The sequence below is a fragment of the Arctopsyche grandis genome, chromosome 3, assembly GCF_051622035.1.
Source record: "Arctopsyche grandis isolate Sample6627 chromosome 3, ASM5162203v2, whole genome shotgun sequence".
Classification (NCBI taxonomy): Eukaryota; Metazoa; Arthropoda; class Insecta; order Trichoptera; family Hydropsychidae; genus Arctopsyche; species Arctopsyche grandis.
In genome coordinates this window covers 819,156-846,419 of record NC_135357.1, presented here as the reverse complement: position 1 = coordinate 846,419, position 27,264 = coordinate 819,156, and the positions used below count along the sequence as shown (strand labels likewise).

The 27,264-nt window shown below is 39.8% G+C and overlaps 3 long non-coding RNA genes across 4 annotated transcripts in view; 2 read left to right on the top strand and 1 right to left on the bottom strand.

Annotated features, from left to right (window-relative positions):
- The window catches only part of LOC143910004 (uncharacterized), an 805,996-nt gene that overhangs the window by 756,547 nt on the left and 22,185 nt on the right, over window positions 1-27,264 (top strand). The window lies entirely within an intron of this gene.
- Window positions 536-5,570, bottom strand: LOC143910009 (uncharacterized). Its single transcript, XR_013260429.1, has 2 exons — window positions 2,929-5,570; window positions 536-2,861 (listed from the first exon to the last, which is right to left on the bottom strand). It is a non-coding gene; the product is annotated as an uncharacterized LOC143910009 (long non-coding RNA).
- Window positions 4,530-12,922, top strand: LOC143910008 (uncharacterized). The gene is made up of 2 exons (XR_013260428.1): window positions 4,530-6,311; window positions 12,502-12,922. It is a non-coding gene; the product is annotated as an uncharacterized LOC143910008 (long non-coding RNA).

The window sequence follows — 27,264 nt, the reverse complement described above, 5'->3', positions numbered from 1 at the left end:
GTCAGACAATATAACAAAAAAAAAAGTAGAATAAATATAGAAACATAAGTAAAAAGATGACATTCACAAAATGGAAGAACAAAAACTATTGTTTTTTTTTTAATCAAGTTCTTACTTTTTAAAAAAATCATGTTTAATTAAAAATAATAATAAACAGAGTCCATTGCAGATATTTTAGGAGGTAATAGAAGGTTCATTTCAGTTTGGATTTTGTGAAAAATGTTAATGAAATTATCTTTCTATTTATTACTTACGAGTGTTTTTACCCGGCTTCGCTCGGTATTTGTAATATGAACTGCTCATATGTCAATGGCCAATCTAATAGTAAACATTTTATTAATTTTATTTGTATATTAATTTGTTCGATGACGTTGCGGATTTACGAACCAAAAATATAAAGTCTGTTATATATTAGATTTAAATGTTCATTTATCCACTACTATTTTATCACTTTACTGTTTTTTTATGATTGTGTTGAAAGGTTGTTTTTTTTCTTTGTAATTTTGTATCTTATTTTTTGCTTTTGCTTTTTGTTCTATATATTATTACTTTATCTATATATATAGGCACACGTTCAATCATTTCTTTTTTTCTAAAAAATGTTTGGCAAACAACGAATCGAAGTATTAATTGACAGTCAACGTAAAGCCGAAATAATGAACAAGTAAAATAAATATAGAGATGTTTCAAAACGAATTATTAACGCAATAATCTATCTAGGAAGACAAGAGCTGTCCTTGCGAGATCACGACGAATCTTGTAATTCCATAAACAGAGGTAATTCCACATTGAACATCTAAATGCTCTTTGAGAATATGATTCTGTTTTAGATACTCATTCAAATACTGCCACTAACTATCTTTCGTGGTACTTCTCCGAGTATACAATCAGAAAGACACATTCTATGCAGACGTGATAGACGTGAAAAATGTATGTCTCAGAAACGTCGCATTGAACTTATGTATAAATAACTTTTAATAAAACATTTTTGTAATGAAAAACGAGTATTTTTTGTTAATTGATAATTTTATACCGTACGCCCTACGGCATACACAGCATTAACACCCACCGTACGCCACTGGTACATATGTATGTACGTGGTAACAATAATGATGAAGGTCCAATGCCGAAACTAGCCAAGAATGGGCTGAACAAAAAAAACGAGCTGCTTGTCCTGGCATGCACTATACTATCTCGGCCCATAGTTGAATCTCCCCAAACTTATGTCCATCCAATGTGTGTGTGTGTGTGTATATCATAGTGACAGTTTAAAAACATTGAATCCTGAATTAAAATTAAATACAGAAAGCATCATCAACTGATCAATGAAAAATTAGCATTATTCTGAAATGAATAATTCAATATCACTCACATCTTTGTCAAACACATCGCCACCTGTTATCCACATACACGAGAATACTAGCTTCAATTCACCCAAAATACAAATCATAGAAGGGTTGGAACCATTACCAAACGTCCGCCAATTCTTATCCATATTCCTAAAAATATTAAATACAATCCAACGGGTATACGAATGAATATGATGAGTTTTGACTTCAAAAATTATCATAAAACAACATCACACATAAACGTAGTAATCATTTATTTTTTATTGTATTTATGTAATTGTAATTTGTTTTTATCTTCATGTAAAATGGTCATAAATAAATAAAAAAATACTGTTCCTTATTAAAATTATTTAGTCTTTAAGAAAATTGAAATAATAAAGTTTTTATATTACTTTGGTTGCTACCTCTCCCTAAATTCAACAATAGAAGAGTTCAAGAGACAACTCATCTGCCTAAAAGACAATGTGAAGAGATAGAAGAATGTCTCGCTGGCCCACAACAACAACCTATCCTGGCTGGGGAGCTTGAAAGCTGGACTTGGCGGCTCTGGACGAAGCCGTGGCTGAACTATGGAAGCGACTGCAGAAAAGTACGTGGGTCTATATCCATGGTACAATATGCCCTCTAGTAATAACATTAACTGCTCATCCATGGAGCAGATATTATAGAATCTGCTGTTTTGCCTATCGGGACGTTTTCGGTAGAAGCAATAGAAAGTTCAGAAGATATAGAGAGCACCCTACAAGGAAGTTTTCTAGGGCGCAAACAATGACCGATTTTATTATAAATTAGATGCATTGTTATTAGATGTAAATTAAATAAAAAAAAATGCATTATTTTTTATCAAATCCTAGAAGGGTTGGAACCATTACCAAACGTCCGCCAATTCTTATCCATATTCCTAAAAATATTAAATACAATCCAACGGGTATACGAATGAATAAGATGAGTTTTGACTTCAAAAATTATCATAAAACAACATCACACATAAACGTAGTAATCATTTATTTTTTATTGTATTTATGTAATTGTAATTTGTTTTTATCTTCATGTAAAATGGTCATAAATAAATAAAAAAAAAATACTGTTCCTTATACCCAACTTTACAACAACTCGCCCTCACCGCAGATCAACTGACGGAGGTCTATCACAACATCAAGGAAAACGCAGTAAACCAGCAGACACTTCCACACTCAACAACGCCAGATCCTCTGCTGCTCGAAATGGCAAGCCAAATAAAATCGCAACAACGACTCCTGATCGACCTAGCCAGAGAAATTCATCAACTAAAAACTAGAAACCCCAGCCAACAACAAAACCCGAACTACAACCGAAGCCGCAGCCAAACCGGATCCGTGCACACCCACCCAGGAAGTCGATTCACGACACGAGGGGTCGATCTTCGACACACGGCCCAACTTGTTATTATAATCCATAATAAATTCGGAAACCAAGCACAAAATTGCAAAGCGCCCTGCACATTCCAAAACACGGAAAACAAGAGCGGCGACTCTCAGAGCGCCCAGTACCAAATAAATGCCGACTAATCATTTGGGATCGATCGACAGAACAAAATTACCTCATCGATACTGGCTCAGATATTTCAGCATTACCAACAATCTTCAAAAAAAAAAAAAAAAAAAACCCAACCACACCAGCACTCAGTTACACGCCGCTAACGGGACAATCATAAAAACATAAACCTCGACCTCGGACTACGCAGCAACTTCAAATGGGAGTTCATCGTAGCCGATGTCGACCGTGCCATCCTCAGAGCCGACTTTCTGAGCCACCACAACCTACTCGTCGACCTCAACAAGAAATGTCTCGTCGATGGTGTAATAGGATTAACTACAAAAGGACACACCATGACCATACCTTCACTCGGGACTCTCAACAATAGCCAGCACCCACGAATACCATCATATTCTCACCCAATTTCCATTTGTTACAACTCCACAGCTGGAAATAAAAACTGCATCCCACAAAACCCAACACTACATAGAAACATCGGGACGCCCAGTGTACTCCAAACCACAAAAAGGAATTCAGAAGTCTTATAGAGAGCGGAATTTGCAGACCATCAAAGAGCAACTAGGAAAGCCCACTACACATGGTCCGCAAAACCAATGGTGATTGGCACCCATGTGGCGACTACAGACGTCTGAACACACAGACAACACCTGACCGATACCCCATTACTCAAATTCAAGATTGCGCACATAAACTACATAGCGCAAAAATCTTTAGCACAATTGACTTGATAAAAGCCTATCCTGTTACACCAGAGGGCATACCGAAGACGGCCATCATCACCCCTTTCGGTCTTTTCGAATTTACCGCCATGCAATTTGGCCTCTGCAACGCAGCTCAATCCTTCCAGAGATTCATGCACAAAGTCGTGGGAGAATTGGAATTCTGATTCGCCTGCATCGACGACATCCTGGTGGCATCAGCCAACAAAGAAGAACACGAAAAACACATCACGATCATCATATGCACCGCCTCAAACACTACGGTCTGGAAACTCGGTATCAGATGGATCGAGATTTGAGCACATTGCGGTTGAATGGACCACCATACACAATCGAAGCATAAAATGCAACAAGCATTGTCAAGAAAGGCCATAAAACAGGGCCTTGTAAAAACGACCCACACTGCAGCATTTGCGAAGATATGAAGAAACAGTCTTCATATTGGTACAATATCGAAGTGGGATGGCCCAACGGACTACCGTGAAAGGAGGAACGCAACAATTGAAACAGACAGCAGAGTAGCGACTAGTGGACCTTGTGATAGTGTCTCGGCAGTACCGCAACATTCCTCATTGATGGTACTCGGGCGCAAGCTCGAGGTCTGTAATCTATACAGTGTATATGTTATGGCATTATTATTTAAATTAAAAAAATGATGATCATGATCGTAGGCCACAAAGATTAAGAAATTATTCAAAAGTAGAAGATAAAACTTCATTTCGTCAATTATATTTCGAAATAATTGATAGCATAATCGCACAAGTCGAATGTAGATTTTCTTCACTTTCCAAATTAGAATGTTTCCACCTTCTTTGTAATGAAAAAAATGATGAATATTGTTCAGACTACGTCTGATGGTCGGCTTTCGTGGCCTTACAACCCACAAGTTGGCCGATATATTTTTGTGCTGGCCACTGACAGTTGCGCGCCAACGGCTTCGGCATAAACACGCAGTTAGCTCCTCGCCACCGAAATCGCCAGCTCGGCCACTGGTGATGGTCGACGATACTTAAAGACCAGCTCCAGAGGAAGCCTGGTCTGTCTTCGTACAGAAGACAGACAACTGAGCTACGCGTGGCTAACCTCAAAAGGCACGCGTGGTTTCTTTGTTTACTCCCCCCCTTTCCCCCCTGCTTGATCTCTGTAAAACTTATACAAAATACAGTCGCAATACATAAACAGATTTACGCCCTGTTTTCATTGGTTTACAATTTCCTCCCTTTTTTCCACATCACGCATCCCACGCACACTACGAAGGAGAAAGGGACAGAGCAGAGCAGCCGACATCAGCAGAGACCAGACCACCGACGACGAAGGAAGGCACCTTGAGGAAACCAGCCCCGCCCACGCATACCACGAGCTATCTTACAAAACCGACTTCAGGTGTCTCTCGAGTTGAAGACCTCTGGCGTCTGTACAAATATATAGGGAAAATTTTTAAAGCTTTTCGTGATTACAGAACACGTGGAAACCAAACAAATAACTATTCTGAGGTGACAGTTAGAATATTTAAAGACATTATTTTACAGAGATATAAATCTTACAATGCTATATCTTTAATTGAATCAATTTGCACGGACATGGAGACATACTATATAAATAAATATCTAGATTTTGCTCACGGCAGAATAGATATGAGCAATCTACATTTGCAATTTGAGATTAAAAAAGCAAAGTATTTAAATAAGGACGTGATTGTCAAAATGGATGATGATGTTTATGAAGTACCGAGTGAAGCACAAGTCGGAAAGACGTATAAGGTCGATTTGGAACTTGGATTATTTGAAACAATTGCTCCAGAAACGAATTAATATAGAGCTCAGAATCACCATAAATATAAGATAATCAAACGTACCGCCAAATGAGTGGACGTGATAATAAAAGAGCTGAAAAAATGGTTTACACTCGTGATCATTACGAGTATAGTTCATAAAGGAACTTTAAACGATTGGTCAACAAATAAACTCATAGAAACTCCCATTAGAAAAAGAAACTATGAGCTGGAATAGATTTAAAGAAATTCTAATGTTCATGGATTTCTCTTCTTGTTTGACAAGTGCCGAGTCTCGAATGACCGAAACAGACGAACAGCGAAAAAAAAGACTAGAAAATCTACATTTGACAAGTGCCGAGTCTAGAATGACCGAAACAGAAGAACATCACCATTGCCGCATGGAAAATATCAGATAGAGACAAGTTTGGAATTACGAATGAAGATGAAAGAGTCTCACGTAGAAATGCACGCAATATTTGGCAATCGACAAACAGACTAAATAATTGGGTCCGACAAACAGACTAAATAATTAGAAAACGAGTCCATATGTTGTGCCAATGGAAAAATTAGAATTCCGACCATTGAATCACCACCCAAACCACTCAAATCATCGATGATTGGCAATGAAAATCAATCAGTATACCAGAAATACTGCCGTTGCTCCTGACAATTCTGCAGCGATTAAGTTAGCACTTACTCGCCGTTTGCAGTTAAGTCGTATCACCGACACGACTTAACTGCTCGAATCTTTAAAATGAAATTGTCGTTGTTAATTAATTTAATTGTTAGGGGCGAAGTGTTCGTATCGGTTCGACCGATTTATTAAATAGCCTTTTATTTTCCTCGGATTCGTTAGTAAATCTATTATTTTTTTTTATCAAATCCATATATTTTGACTTTTGCAGTCAGATTGATGGTTTCGACCAGTGTGCGGTGCCCCGATTTGGGCAGACCCAATAAAGATCGGGAGCACAAGGCTCAACCTTGTCCACTCGATAATAATCGAATGCGTTCGGCCTAATAGAATATAGCTATAACAACAGTTTTGGTGCAATAATCATATAATATTGCCTATTGTTGCAGACATCTCTGTCATGACTTCATAATCTGAAAGTATAAAAAATTAAGGAAAAAACTGAGTACTTATTAAATTATTTCGAAACAAATTACATTGGGAAGCCCATAGCAGTTGTATGACGCGAACCGCGCGTTGCTCCAATTATATTATGGAACGTGAGGAGTTGTACGTTGGAGTATTCCGGAAAAGACAACGAGGTCGAAGGCTTTCATTTGAAAAGTTTTGCATTTGACCTAAGCTCATAATCCAAATATATGGAAATACATGAAATGCCTACAAGGTCTTCAAGCGGAAGCTCATCGAAGAATCGAATTCAGGTATATTAGGGCGCAAACGGCGTTTGCAGTACATTCGACTGGCAGATAGAATAAAGAACATAACATCTGCTTGGTCGGATAGGCAAAGCCTGGAAATATATTTCCTATCGGAATGTTTTCGGAAGAAGCACTAGAGGCCAGCAATAAAGAGTTCAGAAGATATAAATATCAGTTCGTTGTTGCATTTCGAACGGTGCGCACGTATTGTTGCGTTTCTATACAATGGCCGATTGTTGTCGCATGTGGCGCGGATCTTTGTTTTGATGCGTTTAATCGCATTGAAACTAGATTCACTATATTAGAGAAATTGTTAGTAATAGTTAATAGTAGAAATAATAGTTCTCCTACATTTTCAAATGGAATTCCTGCTTTCACATGTGGAATTCAAGGAATCTACAGGGAATTATGACAGCCCTGTAGATTTAATTGAAATCCCAATCGAGCTGGAAGAGTCCATAATGGATCCCGTTGGACCACCATTCATCACACAACACGCAGTCACTAAACAATACCCAACCAAAACACAACACCCAGTCACAAGACGACAGCCAGTCCCACGGAATCGTCACAGGAATTCAACCGAGACTAGGCTGTTGGAAATATTATCCACAGAGGACGATTAAAATAAAAAAAATTTTTAAGTTTGACACCATTATTAAAAAAATTATCGGGCAAAAAAAACTATGAAGCTCGTAAAAATATACAAGCATTGTTGGTTAATATGGTATATGGAGAACCATCAAATTATTCACATTCTTCGCCTTCCGTTTCTGATGATATGGTGGCGCGCTAACCGAAACATGGTTAACGCCATCGTTTTTTGATTCTGAAATCTTTGACTCTTCATGGATAGTACATCGTCGGGACAGAAAAGGACGACGTGAAGAACTTTGAAACTCCTTCTGGTAGGAGATGAGACTCTATGGATGAGAGTCGATTTCGTATTTTTGAGACTGTTTATTTGTGTTGTTGCAAAGTGGTTTAATTTCCACTTAATTTCAATAATTCACAAGAAACATAGTGCTCACAAAATGTGCAAAAGATATAAAGATCCTGTCTTATCAATAGAAAAGCTGCCGTTCAGAAAGCAGCATAGAAAAGCTGCTGTTCGGAAAGCGGCTAGTATAAGGAACGGCCGAAAAGTACGGACATAGGTATCAATTATTCATTGAAGCCCTAAAGTGGATCGCTGGAGGAGTTCTCCCAGAAGGAGAGCGGTGTGTCGATCCATAGGAGATTTCGCAAGTCTCAAGTGGAGGCTTGCCGAACCAACGGTCTTGGGTGTTGCCACACCGGCCTTTACGCGCGGGTTCGGTGAGTCTGACATAAGTGACCCCACTCGGTGTAACGGTGTAATTTCAACACCCCCGATACACCGACCTCGACAAGACTATTAAAATTTTGTCGGATGATGTTCGGACCGAAAAACGCCGCCCAAACGTTCCAACGCCACATCAACAAGCGTTGAGGGTATTAGATTTGTGTGTGAGAAACCAGTGAGGACGATGCAGACGTATGGTCTGAAAGAGACAAACCGCAACTGTCTGACGACAAAATTCTGTCAAAAAAATGGTTCTAGGCGATAACATGAACGATTACCAGAATCTTTTTAAGTGAAGATTCGTTCGTTGCTAATATTGGTTTTATAACAAAAAAAGATACGAAAATGAGACTGGCCATAACATCGAGAGAGAAACTCGCCGTAACGTTACGGTACCTTGCAACTGGCAGTAGTTTCACGTGCTTGAGAAATTCCAGTTTTCTTAAAAAGTATTTTGGCCTCTTGTATAATTTGTATATAAAATTATTATTTTATATACAAATTATACACCAATATTTTTTTAAGTGGTGCTCCATACGACCGCACGGGTCCCCGGGTTGCAGATTGGGGAACGACTCTAGTAGTCAACTGCTACGGCGACGTGGTGGTCCCGGACAAGGAGCACGTCTCTATCTACGGTGGATGCAATCGTGCCAACAAATGCGTGGCCGTAGAGACGTTAAACAGTACGGTCGCAAACGAGCCTCCAGACGACCCTGCCGACCCTGTGGAGTATCCAGGCTTATCCGATTATGCGGGGCTCTGATCGGATGAACCCCTTTTTTCCCTAGATTCTCGTGGGACTAAAAATGGACAAAGAAAAATTTGCCTTTCAAAGAAGCTCGCGATTAGGACGGTCACCGACAAAGGAGATGGAAGCTCCCAGCGGCGGTCTTTTTCCGATAGTTGAAGGCAAGACAATGAACGAGTTGGCAGACTCGTACAGTAAGGGTTGCCTCGCCCTGAGAAGAGGGGCACACCCCGGCGGTGGATGAACTGTATCGAAATGCGCGGAAGGCACTCAAGGGTGCCATCAAGGACAGTAAAAGGAAGTGCTGGCGGGAGCTACATATGTGAGATAGTAGACATCGATCCGTGGGGACTGCCGTACAAAATAGTGCGACAGAAACTGCGCAGTCGGTCGGCCGATCCCTATCTCGACGACCCGGAGAATCTGAAAACTGTGGTCGATGGGCTCTTTCCGGAACACCTGGAGCGAACGCGAGCTCTCAACGTCCTAATTGATGGCGAAGAGTGCCCGCTGTTCCAAAAAGGCGAACTGGAGCGGGCTCCGGAAAGCTCCGGGTCCGAATGGAGTCCCAAACGAAATAGTGTCGGTGGTGGAAAAAAAAGGAGCAGAGATAGAAGTGGCAAGGATGTCCACCCCTCTGGGACGAAGCGCTCGAGCTGTGGTTCGTACGACTCGAAACACAGTTTCCGTGCGAAATTCGCCACGGTCGTGGGACTCCTCGACGACAAGTTCCTCCCACTGATACGAGACATCCTTTTGGAGCAGGCGAAAGGAAATCGATACAAAAGAAGGCTGATAGGGGCGTTCTCGGACAGCCACGACGATCGCATCAACAAATTGATGGCGAATCTGCAAATCAGCCGACAGCCGACCATCAGACGTTTGGTTTCACATGAAGGCAACACGTGCTCGACAGATTTTTTGAGAGTCATGTGGACGCGAAGGCAACGTTCACTTATGCGTTCTGATGCCATTATTATACACTTAGAACGTACACATAATTATATATTACAAATTTATTTTTAATTTTTTAATTGTTACAATTTCGTTGCCCAAATCGCCACACACGTAATCAACGTCTGTACACGATCACGACAAGAACGACTATTTTATGAGGTCCGAGGTTCGGAACTTGTTTACTGGACAACCCAAGTCAACACGACTTACGCGCCAAGTAACACCACCACCAACCACCACACCACCACACATTCGACAAACCGCTTACAATACACCAATGGCTGAAAACGGATACGTAACACCATCCGAACGGCAACCAGGTATTTACCAAGGTAGACCTGAGAACCGCAAGAACCCTCGTGCGATCCAATCTTCTAGATCAGACGTACGACCTCAGTCATCCGGCAGTAGGCAGTCGAAACCGCCACTTCCAAAAACCATCCCAAGAGGAGGAATGGCGCAACGGGGGCCACCCCCCACACGAGACGAGATCGTGGAAAAGCCAACTGCCCTCGAGACATCTGCGTTCCAGAGGAACCAGGTAGTTAAGGAGGCAGACATAAATGTGACTTTCACACCCTCCCTCGCTGCATTTCCGGAGATTGTCAATATGACATACCGAGAAATGAAGATCGATGAGCCAAACCTAGCAAAAGAGCTGACTTATGAAATGTTCACCTATTACGCTACGGCACTCTTATGGCTTAGGATCACATCGCTGAAAGTAAAGTTTCAGCAAGACTTAATTCAAGTCGAACAAGACTTGCAATCTAAGTACGAAGGTATGCCTTTAGCGGTTCCCGAACCGCTGCGGTTATACTTCAACGCCTTAGGTAAAACTAAGACAGTGGCAGGGCAAACACTCTATCCGAGCTTTCCCCCGCTACCCACCACCGTGATAGCCGGACTACCAGCCACTTTCGGCCGAATAGTAGTCGACAATCACAACCTCTATGAGGAGGTCCCCTGTCTGGGCATCCCAATGCTCCAGATAATGGCCACCTTTAATGAGGTAAACCCATTCCCACAACCTGTGTACCCAATGGTACCAGCCGACTCACTTCCATCTGCAAACCTCCTGTTCTACAGAGGATTGCGAAGACCACGTGCTGAAGCACTAGCACAACTTGACGGAACGAGAATTGATGCGAACAATTTCCCAAACGCTCCGCTCAATACTGGGTTTAATGTGACACTGTTAAAGATAGTGTCAAACACCATTTCCAAGATAAAGACTTTTAAAGTCACAGACGCTGACATTTTCAGCCAATCAGAAGCAGGATCAGTAGCTCAAACTATTATCCTTCGACCTTCACTTGTCAATGACGAAGATGTACGCAACATCGACTGTGAGGCTACTCCCACAGCACTTAATGCGGAATCAACTTCCGCGTTCGGAATTGCAACTGCTTTTAGTTTCCAACTACGCAAAGAAGCATTTGCTGGCTCTCACCTTAATTGGTATTGCCTCGCGCCACGAGACGCTGGAAACATTCCAGTCGGATCGATCAACAACCGTAATAACCGGCGTAACCTACCGTTTCAATACGACGTTGAGGTCTTTCGATCTCTCACGCAATCAATGCAAGACTATCGCATTCAGGTTATCCAATCGCTTATCATATCAAAGAGATAACGATCGACAACTTCGTAAGGCAAGACGTAACCTCGGACCTCATAAGATGTGTTCCAGTCCCAAGCGCTGCCGCCCCGGCCTCCGGGTGTACGGAGTTAAAATCAATTCTAAAGGTGCGTTCAGCTCGTGCTCCGCTTATTGTCGGTTTTTTGACGAACACAAAGGGATTCGCATCGCGCTCGTGGAAGTGTCGAGTGACAGACGTTTCGTTCGAGCATCATGGAAACGTGGACAGAAGATGTTTGTTTGCAATTAATTGAATTATATCAAAGTAATCCAACGATATGGGACCCAAAACATGAGGATTACTATAAAACCAGAAGAGATTCTTGAGGTACATCGGCAGCCGTTTCGGATTATCCTATACATCCTATGAAGATGCTTGTAGGTGTCAGCATCTGCTTCCACTTGTCAAAAGAAGGGAAATAGCCGACATCTCAACAATTTTGAACATCCTTAACGGCTCGATCGACTGTCCTCAATTATTGAGCAGACTATCGTTGGGTATGCCAAATAGAATGAGCTCCTTTACGTGCCTAATATATTTTCTAATTATGGAAGAAGCTCATTCATCTGGCGTGCAAGCTCCACGGTCAACACACTAATTTCTACAATTTCTATGTTTACTACCGTAGTTTAATACTTACCGTATTAAATTACGTAGTTTAATACTTATGTTATATTTCTATGTTTAGCAAATGCGAGCTAGGCAAGGCGGAGGAGAAATTCCTAGGCCATCATGTCACGAAAGACGGAATCAAACCGTCCCCGGAAAAGGTAGCAGCCATTAGAAGCTACCCCAAACCTCAAACAGTCCAGGACTTTAGGAGATTTCTAGCCATGGTCAATTTCTACAGGAAATTCATTCTCCACGCGACGGAGAACCAAAGGCTGATGAATGACGTCCGAAAAGATTCTAAGAAGAACGACAAAACCCCAGTAGTCTGGACCGCAAATTTCCTAATAACTTTAAGAAGAGAGTGATTTAATAACCTCCAAGTCCTTGATAACATAAAAAAAGCTTACATATCTTATTTAGAGCAAAGCTGACCGCATACGGAAGTCATTACGACGAATCGTATACAGATAAAAGACGACGATCGAATTGAAACAAATCAGATTACCCTGATCGACACCAACGTTACACCGAGTCTCCGAATTTCTCCGAGACTACGAGAGTGTACGTTTAAACTTAAATAAATCTTACCAATCTATAAACAAAGTGATATTTTATTAAGAAAACATAAGTGTTTATCCGGTTTGTTCGTATCGATCTGCTCGTGAATCAAATATCGTTTTTTTGTATCGCCAGTCCGTCAGGACATAACAAGGGATTTGTCCTGCGGGTACGTTCGTGCAAGAGAGTTCTAAAAATTGGCGTAATATTTATAAGTGACGCATCAATTAAAAGCGCAAAAACCAAACTTTTTAAAAGTAATTTGGAAAATTGTTTGAAAACTTGAAGTTTGCCATGAGAGACACCCTTTGTTGGTTAATATGGTATATGGAGAACAAGCATTGTTGGTTAATATGGTATATGGAGAACCATCAAATTATTCACATTCTTCGCCTTCCGTTTCTGATGATATGGTGGCGCGCTAACTGAAACATGGTTAACGCCATCGTTTTTTGATTCTGAATTCTTTGACTCTTCGTGGATAGTACATCGCCGGGACAGAAAAGGACGACATGAAGAACTTTGAAACTCCTTCTGGTAGGAGATGAGACTCTATGGATGAGAGTCGATTTCGTATTTTTGAGACCGTTTATTTGTGTTGTTGCAAAGTGGTTTAATTCCCACTTAATTTCAATAATTCACAAGAAACATAGTGCTCACAAAATGTTCAAAAGATATAAATATCCTGTCTTATCAATAGAAAAGCTGCCGTTCAGAAAGCAGCATAGAAAAGCTGCTGTTCGTAAAGCGGCTAGTATAAGGAACGGCCGAAAAGTACGGACATAGGTGGTATCAATTATTGATTGAAGCCCTAAAGTGGATCGCTGGAGGAGTTCTCCCAGAAGGAGAGTGGTGCGTCGATCCATAGAAGATTGCGCAAGTCTCAGAAGATGTCAGGTGAACCAGTCATCGAATACCTGTCCGGATGCAGATTACCTGCATTGGTTCGATCGAAAATCGCGACCTCGTGGGCAACGTTATCGACGGAATCTCTGGTAAGTCTTCCGAGAATTTTCCAAATGTTTTAATTAATAAATTAAAAGATTTTTATGGATCACTGTTTGATTGTATTCGATTGAAAAACGAACTCATTGTGCTATATTCTAGCTCTGAATTTTCAGGGAAACCTGTTCATGAATTAATACAATTCATGACGTCGCATTGAACTTATGTATAAATAACTTTTAATAAAACATTTTTGTAATGAAAAACGAGTATTTTTTGTTAATTGATAATTTTATACCCTACGCCCTACGGCATACCCGGTATTAACACCCACCATACGCCACAGGTACATATGTATGTACGTGGTAACAATAATGATGAAGGTCCAATGCCGAAACTAGCCAAGAATGGGCTGAACAAAAAAAACGAGCTGATTGTCCAAGCATGCACTATACTATCTCGGCCCATAGTTGAATCTCCCCAAACTTATGTCCATCCAATGTGTGTGTGTGTGTGTGTGTGTGTGTATCATAGTGACAGTTTAAAAACATTGAATCCTGAATTAAAATTAAATACAGAAAGCATCATCAACTGATCAATGAAAAATTTGCATTATTCTGAAATGAATAATTCATTATCACTCACATCTTTGTCAAACACATCGCCACCTGTTATCCACATACACGAGAATACTAGCTTCAATTCACCCAAAATACAAATCATAGAAGGGTTGGAACCATTAAAAAACGTTCGACAATTCTTACACATATTACAAAAATATCAAACAAAATTCAACGGGTATACGAATGAATAAGAGAAGGGTTGGCTTCAAAAATTATCATAAAACAACATCACACATAAACATAGTAATCATTAATTATTTATTGTATTTATGTAATTGTAATTTGGTTTTTTCTTTATGTAAAATGGTCATAAATAAATAAAAAAATACTGTTTCTTATTAAAATTATTTAGTCTTTAAGAAAATTGAGATAATAAAGTTTTTATATTACTTTGGTTGCTACCTCTCCCTAAATTCAACAATAAAAGAGTTCAAGAGACAACTCATCTGCCTAAAAGACATTGTGAAGAGATAGAAGAATGTCTCGCTGGCCCACAACAACAACCTATCCTGGCTGGGGAGCTTGAAATCTGGACTTGGCGGCTCTGGACGAAGCCGTGGCTGAACTACGGAAGCGACTGCAGAAAAGTACGCGGGTCTATATCCATGGTACAATATGCCCTCTAGTAATAACATAAACTGCTCATCCATGGAGCAGATATTATAGAATCTGCTGTTTTGCCTATCGGGACGTTTTCGGTAGAGGCAATAGAAGCCAGCAATAAAGAGTTCAGAAGATATAGAGAGCACCCTACAAGGAAGTTTTCTAGGGCGCAAACAATGACCGATTTTATTATAAATTAGATGCATTGTTATTAGATGTAAATTAAAATAAAAAAATGCATTATTTTTTATCAAATCCATATATTTTGGCTTTGGCAGTTAGATTAATGATTTCGACCAGTATGCGGTGCCCCGATTTGGGCACACGTAACAAAGATCGGGAGCACAAGGCTCAGCCTTGTTCACTCGATAATAATCGAATCGAACACGCAATCACTGGTCAAAACACAACTTCGGAAAAGGCGACTACGATGACATCGCGTCACGATTCAAGAAATTGGCCAGCAAATACTCACACTACACTGAAGCAGATCATAAAACCTTCGACTCTTACATCACAAGTGAACATTAAAAAAAAAAGTCATTTCTTGTTCCAAAAAGACTCACGCGCCAGACTGAGAGATCGAAAACTAACAGTGTACTACCAAAACGTACGCGGTCTCAGGACCAAGGTGGCCGTGTTTAATACGGCCATTTATTCTATCGGTGATGATATGGTGGCGTTAACTGAAACATGGTTAACGCCATCATTTTCTGAGTCTTCGTGGACAGTGCATCGTCGGGACAGAGAGCAACGATGTGGTGGGGGAGTTTTATTTGCTTCTCGTGTCTGGTTGCGGTCTGTCAGGTTGAAGAACTTCGAAACTCCTTCTAGCGAGGACTTATGGGTGAGAGTTGATTTTGTATTTGCGAGAGTTTTGATTTGTGTTGTTTACATTCCGCCCGCTGCGAAATACGATGTATGAGTTATTGTTTGCGAATATGATGAATGTACGTGATTTCATAAATGAACGTGACATATTATTAATAGTGGGTGATTTCAATTTGCCTAGTGCCAATATTCATGTCCGCAATAAATTTAATTTTGTAATTTCCTATTGAGACCTAGTACAGGTTGGTTCACCCATTAGTCGAAGTAAGCTCGATATTATGTTGGTGAATGAATCCAATGTGTCAGCAACGATGATCCTATGCCCAAAAGGAACTGCGATCATCCCCGAGGACCTATATCATGATGCATTACAAATTGAGCTTCTGTTTTTATCTTCTGTGAGACCTGTTTCAGCTCGTTCATCTGTTGTGGTTCCTTCATCACGATGGAATTTTGCTCGCGTTGACTCTGAATTGGTTTCTAATGAGGTACGTTCAATGGACTGGCGCCAAATGTACCTCATGAATACTGGTGATGCCGTTGAATTTTTGTATAACACACTTTATAATATTTTTGACAGTTATGCAGCTGACGCACTAATTAAGACCGGGAAACTGCGCATAAGGTGGGTCAACTGAAGAGTGAGACTCCCGATCCACCAGACGTGATGTTTGGCCTAATAGAATATAGCTGTAACAACAGTTTTGGTGCAATAATCATTTATTTATTGGAGACGATTTATTTGAAACAATTGCTCCAGAAACGAATTAATATAGAGCTCAGAATCACCATAAATATAAGATAATCAAACGTACCGCCAAATGAGTGGACGTGATAATAAAAGAGCTGAAAAAATGGTTTACACTCGTGATCATTACGAGTATAGTTCATAAAGGAACTTTAAACGATTAGTCAACAAATAAACTCATAGAAACTCCATTAGAAAAAAAAACTATGAGCTGGAATAGATTTAAAGAAATTCTAATGTTCATGGATTTCTCTTCTTGTTTGACAAGTGCCGAGTCTCGAATGACCGAAACAGACGAACAGCGAAAAAAAAGACTAGAAAATCTACGTTTGACAAGTGCCGAGTCTAGAATGACCGAAACAGAAGAACATCACCATTGCCGCATGGAAAATATCAGATAGAGACAAGTTCCACGGTTTGGAATTACGAATGAAGATGAAAGAGTCTCACGTAGAAATGCACGCAATATTTGGCAATCGACAAACAGACTAAATAATTGGGTATCATATAAAAGAAAAGGGTTCACTTACGAGCCATTAGAAACTTATGAGAGTATTGTTTTAAGTATAGAAAGAATGGACGTCGTTTGCCAATATTGCGATGCAAAAAGATGGGCTTCAGAAAACGAGTCCATATGTTGTGCCAATGGAAAAATTAGAATTCCGACCATTGAATCACCACCCGAACTTGGCAATGAAAATCAATCAGTATACCAGAAATACTGCCGTTGCTCCTGACAATTCTGCAGCGATTAAGTTAGCACATACTCGCCGTTTGCAGTTAAGTCGTATCACCGACACGACTTAACTGCTCGAATCTTTAAAATGAAATTTTCGTTGTTAATTAATTTAATTGTTAGGGGCGAAGTGTTCGTATCGGTTCGACCGATTCATTAAATAGCCTTTTATTTTCCTCGGATTCTTTAGTAAATGTATTATTTTTTTTTATCAAATCCATATATTTTGACTTTTGCAGTCAGATTAATGGTTTCGACCAGTGTGCGGTGCCCCGATTTGGGCAGACCCAATAAAGATCGGGAGCACAAGGCTCAACCTTGTCCACTCGATAATAATCGAATGCGTTCGGCCTAATAGAATATAGCAATAACAACAGTTTTGGTGCAATAATCATATAATATTGCCTATTGTTGCAGACATCTCTGTCATGACTTCAAAATCTGAAAGTATAAAAAATTAAGGAAAAAACTGAGTACTTATTAAATTATTTCGAAACAAATTACATTGGGAAGCCCATAGCAGTTGTATGACGCGAACCGCGCGTTGCTCCAATTATATTATGGAACGTGAGGAGTTGTACGTTGGAGTATTCCGGAAAAGACAACGAGGTCGAAGGCTTTCATTTGAAAAGTTTTGCATTTGACCTAAGCTCATAATCCAAATATATGGAAATACATGAAATGCCTACAAGGTCTTCAAGCGGAAGCTCATCGAAGAATCGAATTCAGGTATATTAGGGCGCAAACGGCGTTTGCAGTACATTCGACTGGCAGATAGAATAAAGAACATTACAGCTGCTTGGTCGGATAGGCAAAGCCTGGAAATATATTTCCTATCGGAATGTTTTCGGAAGAAGCACTAGAAGCCAGCAATAAAGAGTTCAGAAGATATAAATATCAGTTCGTTGTTGCATTTCGAACGGTGCGCACGTATTGTTGCGTTTCTATACAATGGCCGATTGTTGTCGCATGTGGCGCGGATCTTTGTTTTGATGCGTTTAATCGCATTGAAACTAGATTCACTATATTAGAGAAATTGTTAGTAATAGTTAATAGTAGAAATAATAGTTCTCCTACATTTTCAAATGGAATTCCTGATTCCACATGTGGAATTTAGGGAATCTATGGGGAATTATGACAGCCCTGTAGATTTAATTGAAATCCCAATCGAGCTGGAAGAGTCCATAATGGATCCCGTTGGACCACCATTCATCACACAACACACAGTCACTACACAATACCCAACCACAACACAATACCCAGTCACAAGACGACATCCAGTCCCACGGAATCGTCACAGGAATTCAACCGAGACTAGGCTGTTGGAAATATTATCCACAGAGGACGATTAAAATATTTTTTTTTTATTAAGTTTGACACCGTTATTAAAAAAATTATCGGGCAAAAAAAACTATGAATCTCGTAAAAATATACAAGCATTGTTGGTTAATATGGAGAACCATCAAATTATTCACATTCTTCGCCTTCCGTTTCTGATGATATGGTGGCGCGCTAACCGAAACATGGTTAACGCCATCGTTTTTTGATTCTGAATTCTTTGACTCTTCATGGATAGTACATCGTCGGGACAGAAAAGGACGACGTGAAGAACTTTGAAACTCCTTCTGGTAGGAGATGAGACTCTATGGATGAGTCGATTTCGTATTTTTGAGACCGTTTATTTGTGTTGTTGCAAAGTGGTTTAATTCCCACTTAATTTCAATAATTCACAAGAAACATAGTGCTCACAAAATGTTCAAAAGATATAAATATCCTGTCTTATCAATAGAAAAGCTGCCGTTCAGAAAGCAGCATAGAAAAGCTGCTGTTCGTAAAGCGGCTAGTATAAGGAACGGCCGAAAAGTACGGACATAGGTGGTATCAATTATTGATTGAAGCCCTAAAGTGGATCGCTGGAGGAGTTCTCCCAGAAGGAGAGTGGTGCGTCGATCCATAGGAGATTGCGCAAGTCTCAGAAGATGTCAGGTGAACCAGTCATCGAATACCTGTCCGGATGCAGATTACCTGCATTGGTTCGATCGAAAATCGCGACCTCGTGGGCAACGTTATCGACGGAATCTCTGGTAAGTCTTCCGAGAATTTTCCAAATGTTTTAATTAATAAATTAAAAGATTTTTATGGATCACTGTTTGATTGTATTCGATTGAAAAACGAACTCATTGTGCTATATTCTAGCTCTGAATTTTCAGGGAAACCTGTTCATGAATTAATACAATTCATGACGTCGCATTGAACTTATGTATAAATAACTTTTAATAAAACATTTTTATAATGAAAAACGAGTATTTTTTGTTAATTGATAATTTTATACCCTACGCCCTACGGCATACCCGGTATTAACACCCACCATACGCCACAGGTACATATGTACGAGGTAACAATAATGATGAAGGTCCAATGCCGAAACTAGCCAAGAATGGGCTGAACAAAAAAAACGAGCTGATTGTCCAAGCATGCACTATACTATCTCGGCCCATAGTTGAATCTCCCCAAACTTATGTCCATCCAATGTGTGTATGTATCATAGTGACAGTTTAAAAACATTGAATCCTGAATTAAAATTAAATACAGAAAGCATCATCAACTGATCAATGAAAAATTAGCATTATTCTGAAATGAATAATTCATTATCACTCACATCTTTGTCAAACACATCGCCACCTGTTATCCACATACACGAGAATACTAGCTTCAATTCACCCAAAATACAAATCATAGAAGGGTTGGAACCATTACCAAACAAAAAACGTTCGACAATTCTTACCCATATTACAAAAATATCAAATCAAATTCAACGGGTATACGAATGAATAAGATAAGTTTTGACTTCAAAAATTATCATAAAACAACATCACACATAAACATAGTAGTCATTTATTTTTTATTGTATTTATGTAATTGTTTTTTGTTTTTTTCTTTATGTAAAATGGTCATAAATAAATAAAAAAATACTGTTCCTTATTAAAATTATTTAGTCTTTAAGAAAATTGAAATAATAAAGTTTTTATATTACTTTGGTTGCTACCTCTCCCTAAATTCAACAATAGAAGAGTTCAAGAGACAACTCATCTGCCTAAAAGACAATGTGAAGAGTTAGAAGAATGTCTCGCTGGCCCACAACATCAACCTATCCTGGCTGGGGAGCTTGAAAGCTGGACTTGGCGGCTCTGGACGAAGCCGTGGCTGAACTACGGAAGCGACTGCAGAAAAGTACGCGGGTCTATAGCTCGCGCAGCGAAAGCTGGCACGTACCAATACAAACACGTATATTGTATCCGTGAAGATATGAATAAGATTTTTTGTATCTGTTTTCTAGGACAATCAGTTGGTCCCTTTCATACGCACCCACTTTCCGAGCATGACAGAAACAACAATTATTTTTTGTATTGCTCGGTGATTTTTGCTCAGTGATCAAGTGTGCACTACAGGATGATTTTTTCCAGTTTCACTGGTCAGTCACCGATCAACCCTCACAAACTGACGTAACGCGTTCTTATGTTGTTTGCTAATTGGTTAATTGGAGTTAGTTCATTAGAATTAGTGGATATATGATAATAAAATGCTTTGTAATAAAATTGGATCTGGGAAAACACTAACGGGACAATCTCGCGAAATTGTGTATAATGTTTTCAACTATTTCATGCATCGTATAGTGAATAGTGAAAGTGACGAAAGAAATAGTTTTATGAAAAATTTATATGCTTCAACTGCGGAAGCGACTGGTGTTTCTAAAAGAAGTGTTCAGCGAATTGTTTGTGAAGTACGAAATCAATTTGTGGTGGCTAATAAACCGCCAACATCGCAACCTTCAATATCGGAGCCATCAACGACACAACCTATATCTTCAGAGTCATCAGATCCAGCAGCATCCACATCTTCATCGACTGTGCGAGTTGTTTTAAGGACACCGGGCAAAAATCGTGTAAGGTTATCAAAAATAACTACAGTGGATAGTTTTGATCAAGAGGTCATCAGGCGAACTATCTACGATTTTCATCTAGTTCATAAGACATTTCCGACGCTACAAAAGTTATTAGAAGTTTTGAAAGACAGTTTAAAATTTAAAGGTGCAATTTCTTCGTTAAGAGTTATCGTTCGTAGGCTAGGTTTCAAATGGAGAAAGATGAAAAATAATAAACAAACACTTATTGAAAAAAATGTAATTCGACTGAAGAGATCCATATATCTTTCCAAATTAGAAGAGTATAGATTGCAAGGCCGCCCTATAGTTTACACGGATGAATCCTATATAAATAGCTCACATACGATGCCAAAATCATGGTCCGATGAAACTAGCAAAGGTTGCAGAGTACCGATTTATAAGGGTAATATGCTAATAATAGTTCACGCCTGTTCTGAAAAAGGATTTATTCCAAATGCGTTACTTATATATCCATCTAAAATTAAAACCGGAGATTATCATAATAATATGAACGCGATTAATTATCAAAAATGGATTAAAGAAAAGCTTGTTCCAAATTTACAACCCCAATCTGTAATTGTTATTGATAATGCGTCGTACCATAATGTCATGTCAGAACCTATGCCCACATCTAATTCCAGAAAAGCTGACATGCTAGCTTGGTTAAGAAAATTTAATATACCTTATCCAGAAAAATGCACAAAGCCTGTTTTATATGAAATAATAAAAAACAATAAACAAAATCATCAAGAGTTTGTACTTGATAAAATCTTGAAATCTTGGAAGACATAACGTACTACGCCTACCACCCTACCACCCAGAACTAAACCCTATAGAATTACTGTGGGGCATTATTAAGGGTAAAGTAGCTTCAAAAAATGTCATGTTTGACTTAAAGGTCGTTGAAGAGCTGTTTAGGAAAGAAGCAGAGTCAATCACTATTGATACATTCAGAGACGTTTGGAGACATGTGAAAAAACATGAAGAAAAATTTATTGAACTGGAACCAAAACTCGATATTTTAACGGACAATTTCACTGACATTATAAAAGTAGAATATTCTGATAGTGAATATATGGATTCTTCAAGTGATGGAGAATTAAGTGGCGTAGAAGAATTATGATACGACATTGTATAGAAACAGAAGACTATCCAAAACGAGCAAAGAAGTAACGAATTAAAGAAAATCAGAAAAGGTTAGTAAAACTAGAAGTACGTTTAGTAGTAGAGTAGTAAAAGTAAAGTCTTATAATAGAAAAGTTTGAAATTGAAATTCAAAAATAAGATTATAAAATGAACAATGTATTTATTTAGATTAGAAACACTTCCGGTTCGGGTAGACTTTCTGGGTGTAAATGTACTGCGGCATTATCCAAAGATCGCCGCAATATTTTTTTTGTAAGTTTATTTTATTATTATTTATGACAAGTTCTGACTTGGCTACAAAATTCTGAAGCCGACAAACAATTCTATGCAAAATAATGAAAAAATATTTTGATGGTCTAGGCACCCAACAGTAAACAAATTTGAAGTGAGCAAATAAACAACAAAGTGTAGCGCTTTCTTTGCGAATTTATTTTATTATCTTTGTAACGGTCGGGACTTAATACTAGCCGACAAAGAAGAATGTCTATATATAATAATGAAAAGGACTGCATTATTATCAAAATTCGAACACTTTTAAAATCACTTATTTCCTGTTTAATATAATTTATATCCTATATTTTTTCTCATTTTTTAATTCGTATTAATTTTTGCATACGTACGTTTGTTTTACTTATAATTTAAAAAAATGCTATTTATCATTTTATTCTTGGTACGTATTCAAATATTAAATAAATATGCCACCCAAATTATATCATAGATCTTAAAAACATTACACGATCGGTTGAAATAAAATATATAAATAACAGCCTGTATATGAAAAATGCATTTGTATGAGTACTGTGCACGCGCCTTCTGTAGCTAATAGACCTGTATATCCATGGTACAATATGCCCTCTAGTAATAACATAAACTGCTCATCCATGGAGCAGATATTATAGAATCTGCTGTTTTGCCTATCGGGACGTTTTCGGTAGAGGCAATAGAAAGTTCAGAAGATATAGAGAGCACCCTACAAGGAAGTTTTCTAGGGCGCAAACAATGACCGCTTTTTTTTATAAATTAGATGCATTGTTATTAGATGTAAATTAAAATAAAAAAATGCATTATTTTTTATCAAATCCATATATTTTGGCTTTGGCAGTTAGATTAATGATTTCGACCAGTATGCGGTGCCCCGATTTGGGCACACGCAACAAAGATCGGGAGCACAAGGCTCAGCCTTGTTCACTCGATAATAATCGAATGCGTTAACTCGAATAATCGAATCGAACACGCAATCACTGGTCAAAACACAACTTCGGAAAAGGCGACTACGATGACATCGCGTCACGAATCAAGAAATTGGCCAGCAAATACTCACACTACACTGAAGCAGATCATAAAACCTTCATCACAACTGAACATTAAAAAAAAAAGTCATTTCTTGTTCCAAAAAGACTCACGCGCCAGACTGAGAGATCGAAAACTAACAGTGTACTACCAAAACGTACGCGGTCTCAGGACCAAGGTGGCCGCGTTTTATACGGCCATTTATTCTATCGGTGATGATATGGTGGCGTTAACAGAAACATGGTTATCGCCATCATTTTTTGATTCTTCGTGGACAGTGCATCGTCGGGACAGAGAGCAACTATGTGGTGGGGGAGTTTTATTTGCTCCTCGTGTCTGGTTGCGGTCTGTCAGGTTGAAGAACTTCGAAACTCCTGGCGAGGACTTATGGGTGAGAGTTGATTTTGTATTTGCGAGAGTTTTTATTTGTGTTGTTTACATTCCGTCCGCTGCGAAAGATGATGTATATGAGTTATTGTTTGCGAATATGATGAATGTACGTGATTTCATAAATGAACGTGACATATTATTAATAATGGGTGATTTCAATTTGCCTAGTGCCAATATTCATGTCCGCAATAAATTTAATTTTGTAATTTCCTATTGCGACCTAGAACAGGTTGGTTCACCCATTAGTCGAAGTAAGCTCGATATTATGTTGGTGAATGAATCCAATGTGTCAGCAACGATGATCCTATGCCCAAAAGGAACTGCGATCATCCCCGAGGACCTATATCATGATGCATTACAAATTGAGCTTCAGTTTTTATCTTCTGTGAGACCTGTTTCAGCTCGTTCATCTGTTGTGGTTCCTTCATCACGATGGAATTTTGCTCGCGTTGATTCTGAATTGGTTTATAATGAGGTACGTTCAATGGACTGGCGCCAAATGTACCTCATGAATACTGGTGATGCCGTTGAATTTTTGTATAACACACTTTATAATATTTTTGACGATTTATTATTATTTATGACGAATTTTGTCGTCACAAGACGACATCCAGTCCCACGGAAACGTCACAGGAATTCAACCGAGACTAGGCTGTTGGAAATATTATCCACAGAGGACGATTAAAATAAAAATTTTTTATTAAGTTTGACACCATTATTAAAAAAATTATCGGGCAAAAAAAACTATGAATCTCGTAAAAATATACAAGCATTGTTGGTTAATATGGTATATGGAGAACCATCAAATTATTCACATTCTTCGCCTTCCGTTTCTGATGATATGGTGGCACGCTAACCGAAACATGGTTAACGCCATCCATTTTTGATTCTGAATTCTTTGACTCTTCGTGGATAGTACATCGTCGGGACAGAAAAGGACGACGTGAAGAACTTTGAAACTCCTTCTGGTAGGAGATGAGACTCTATGGATGAGAGTCGATTTCGTATTTTTGAGACCGTTTATTTGTGTTGTTGCAAAGTGGTTTAATTCCCACTTAATTTCAATAATTCACAAGAAACATAGTGCTCACAAAATGTGCAAAAGATATAAATATGCTGTCTTATCAATAGAAAAGCTGCCGTTCAGAAAGCAGCATTGAAAAGCTGCTGTTCGTAAAGCGGCTAATATAAGGAACGGTCGAAAAGTACGGACATAGGTATCAATTATTGATTGAAGCCCTAAAGTGGATCGCTGTAGGAGTTCTCCCAGAAGGAGAGTGGTGCGTCGATCCATAGGAGATTGCGCAAGTCTCAGAAGATGTCAGGTGAACCAATCATCGAATACCTGTCCGGATGCAGATTACCTGCATTGGTTCGATCGAAAATCGCGACCTCGTGGGCAACGTTATCGACGGAATCTCTGGTAAGTCTTCCGAGAAAGCGATTTTATATGACGCCTCCAATTTGAGGGAGCTTAGGAATAAACTGCACGACTGCAAAAAAAAAAGAGTCGGGAATTGCCTAGTGTTCTATTACTCGAGCAACTCTCAACTCTTCGGACCTGCTTACGAAAATCAAGTCGCTGGCGGAACCCGGATGCAGAGAGGCGACCATCAAAGATCTGTGACTGCAGAAACTGCCACACAACATACAGCTAGCCCTGATATGCAATGAAGAGGACGATGGCACCGAGCACAGAAAACAGCAATCAGACGCCGCGCAACGGGGGACTGGACAAGAGCATTGCCCATCGTGTTACTGGGTTTGCGAGCAGCATACAAGGAAGACTTGAAGGCCACAAGCGCCGAACTCGTATACGGAGAGGGTATACGACTCCCGGGCGAGTTTTTTACCGGAAGAAACAACCACAATGACCAACCGGAACTGCTCCGACAGCTACGGGAGAAAATGCACTCCTTGAGACCGGTTGCACCAAGAGCCACATTCATCCACAAGGAATTAAACACATGTCCGGCAGTATTCCTCAGGACAGATGCTGTACGGCAACCATTGCTGCAACCTTACCGAGGGCGAGTACTGTGGAGACTGCCGAACCAACGGTCTTGGGTGTTGCCACACCGGCCTTTACGCGCGGGTTCGGTGAGTCTGACATAAGCGACCCCACTCGGTGTAACACGGGCAAATTAACAACACACGCTCTACAATTTCAACACCCCCGATACACCGACCTCGACAAGACTATTAAAATTTTGTCGGATGATGTTCGGACCGAAAAACGCCGCCCAAACGTTCCAACGCCACATCAACAAAGCGTTGAGGGTATTAGATTTGTGTGTGAGAAACCAGTGATTCGTCTTCAGATGAGGACGATGCAGACGTATGGTCTGAAAGAGACAAACCGCAACTGTCTGACGACAAAATTCTGTCAAAAAAAATGGTTCTAGGCGATAACATGAACGATTACCAGAATCTTTTTAAGTGAAGATTCGTTCGTTGCTAATATTGGTTTTATAACAAAAAAAGATATGAAAATGAGACTGGCCATAACATCGAGAGAGAAACTCGCCGTAACGTTACGGTACCTTGCAACTGGCAGTAGTTTCACGTGCTTGAGATATTCCAGTTTTCTTAAAAAGTATTTTGGCCTATTTTTTTAAGTGGTGCTCCATACGACCGCACGGGTCCCCGGGTTGCAGATTGGGGAACGACTCTAGTAGTCAACTGCTACGGCGACGTAGTGGTCCCGGACAAGGAGCACGTCTCTATCTACGGTGGATGCAATCGTGCCAACAAATGCGTGGCCGTAGAGACGTTAAACAGTACGGTCGCAAACGAGCCTCCAGAGTACCAGCCGACCCTGTGGAGTATCCAGGCTTATCCGATTATGCGGGGCTCTGATCGGATGAACCCCTTTTTTCCCTAGATTCTCGTGGGACCAAAAATGGACAAAGAAAAATTTGCCTTTCAAAGAAGCTCGCGATTAGGACGGTCACCGACAAAGGAGGTGGAAGCTCCCAGCGGCGGTCCTTATCCGATAGTTGAAGGCAAGACAATGAACGAGTTGGCAGACTCGTACAGTAAGATTTGCCTCGCCCTGAGAAGAGGGGCACACCCCGGCGGTGGATGAACTGTATCGAAATGCGCGGAAGGCACTCAAGGGTGCCATCAAGGACAGTAAAAGGAAGTGAAGGAACCAACATGAAAGAGCTGACGGCGGTCACAGATCGCGTCTTCGAAACACAGCGGCCAGCCGATGTGTTCCAGTTCCAAGCGCTGCCGCCCCGGCCTCCGGGTGTACGGAGTTAAAATCAATTCTAAAGGTGCGTTCAGCTCGTGCTCCGCTTATTGTCGGTTTTTTGACGAACACAAAGGGATTCGCATCGCGCTCGTGGAAGTGTCGAGTGACAGACGTTTCGTTCGAGCATCGTGGAAA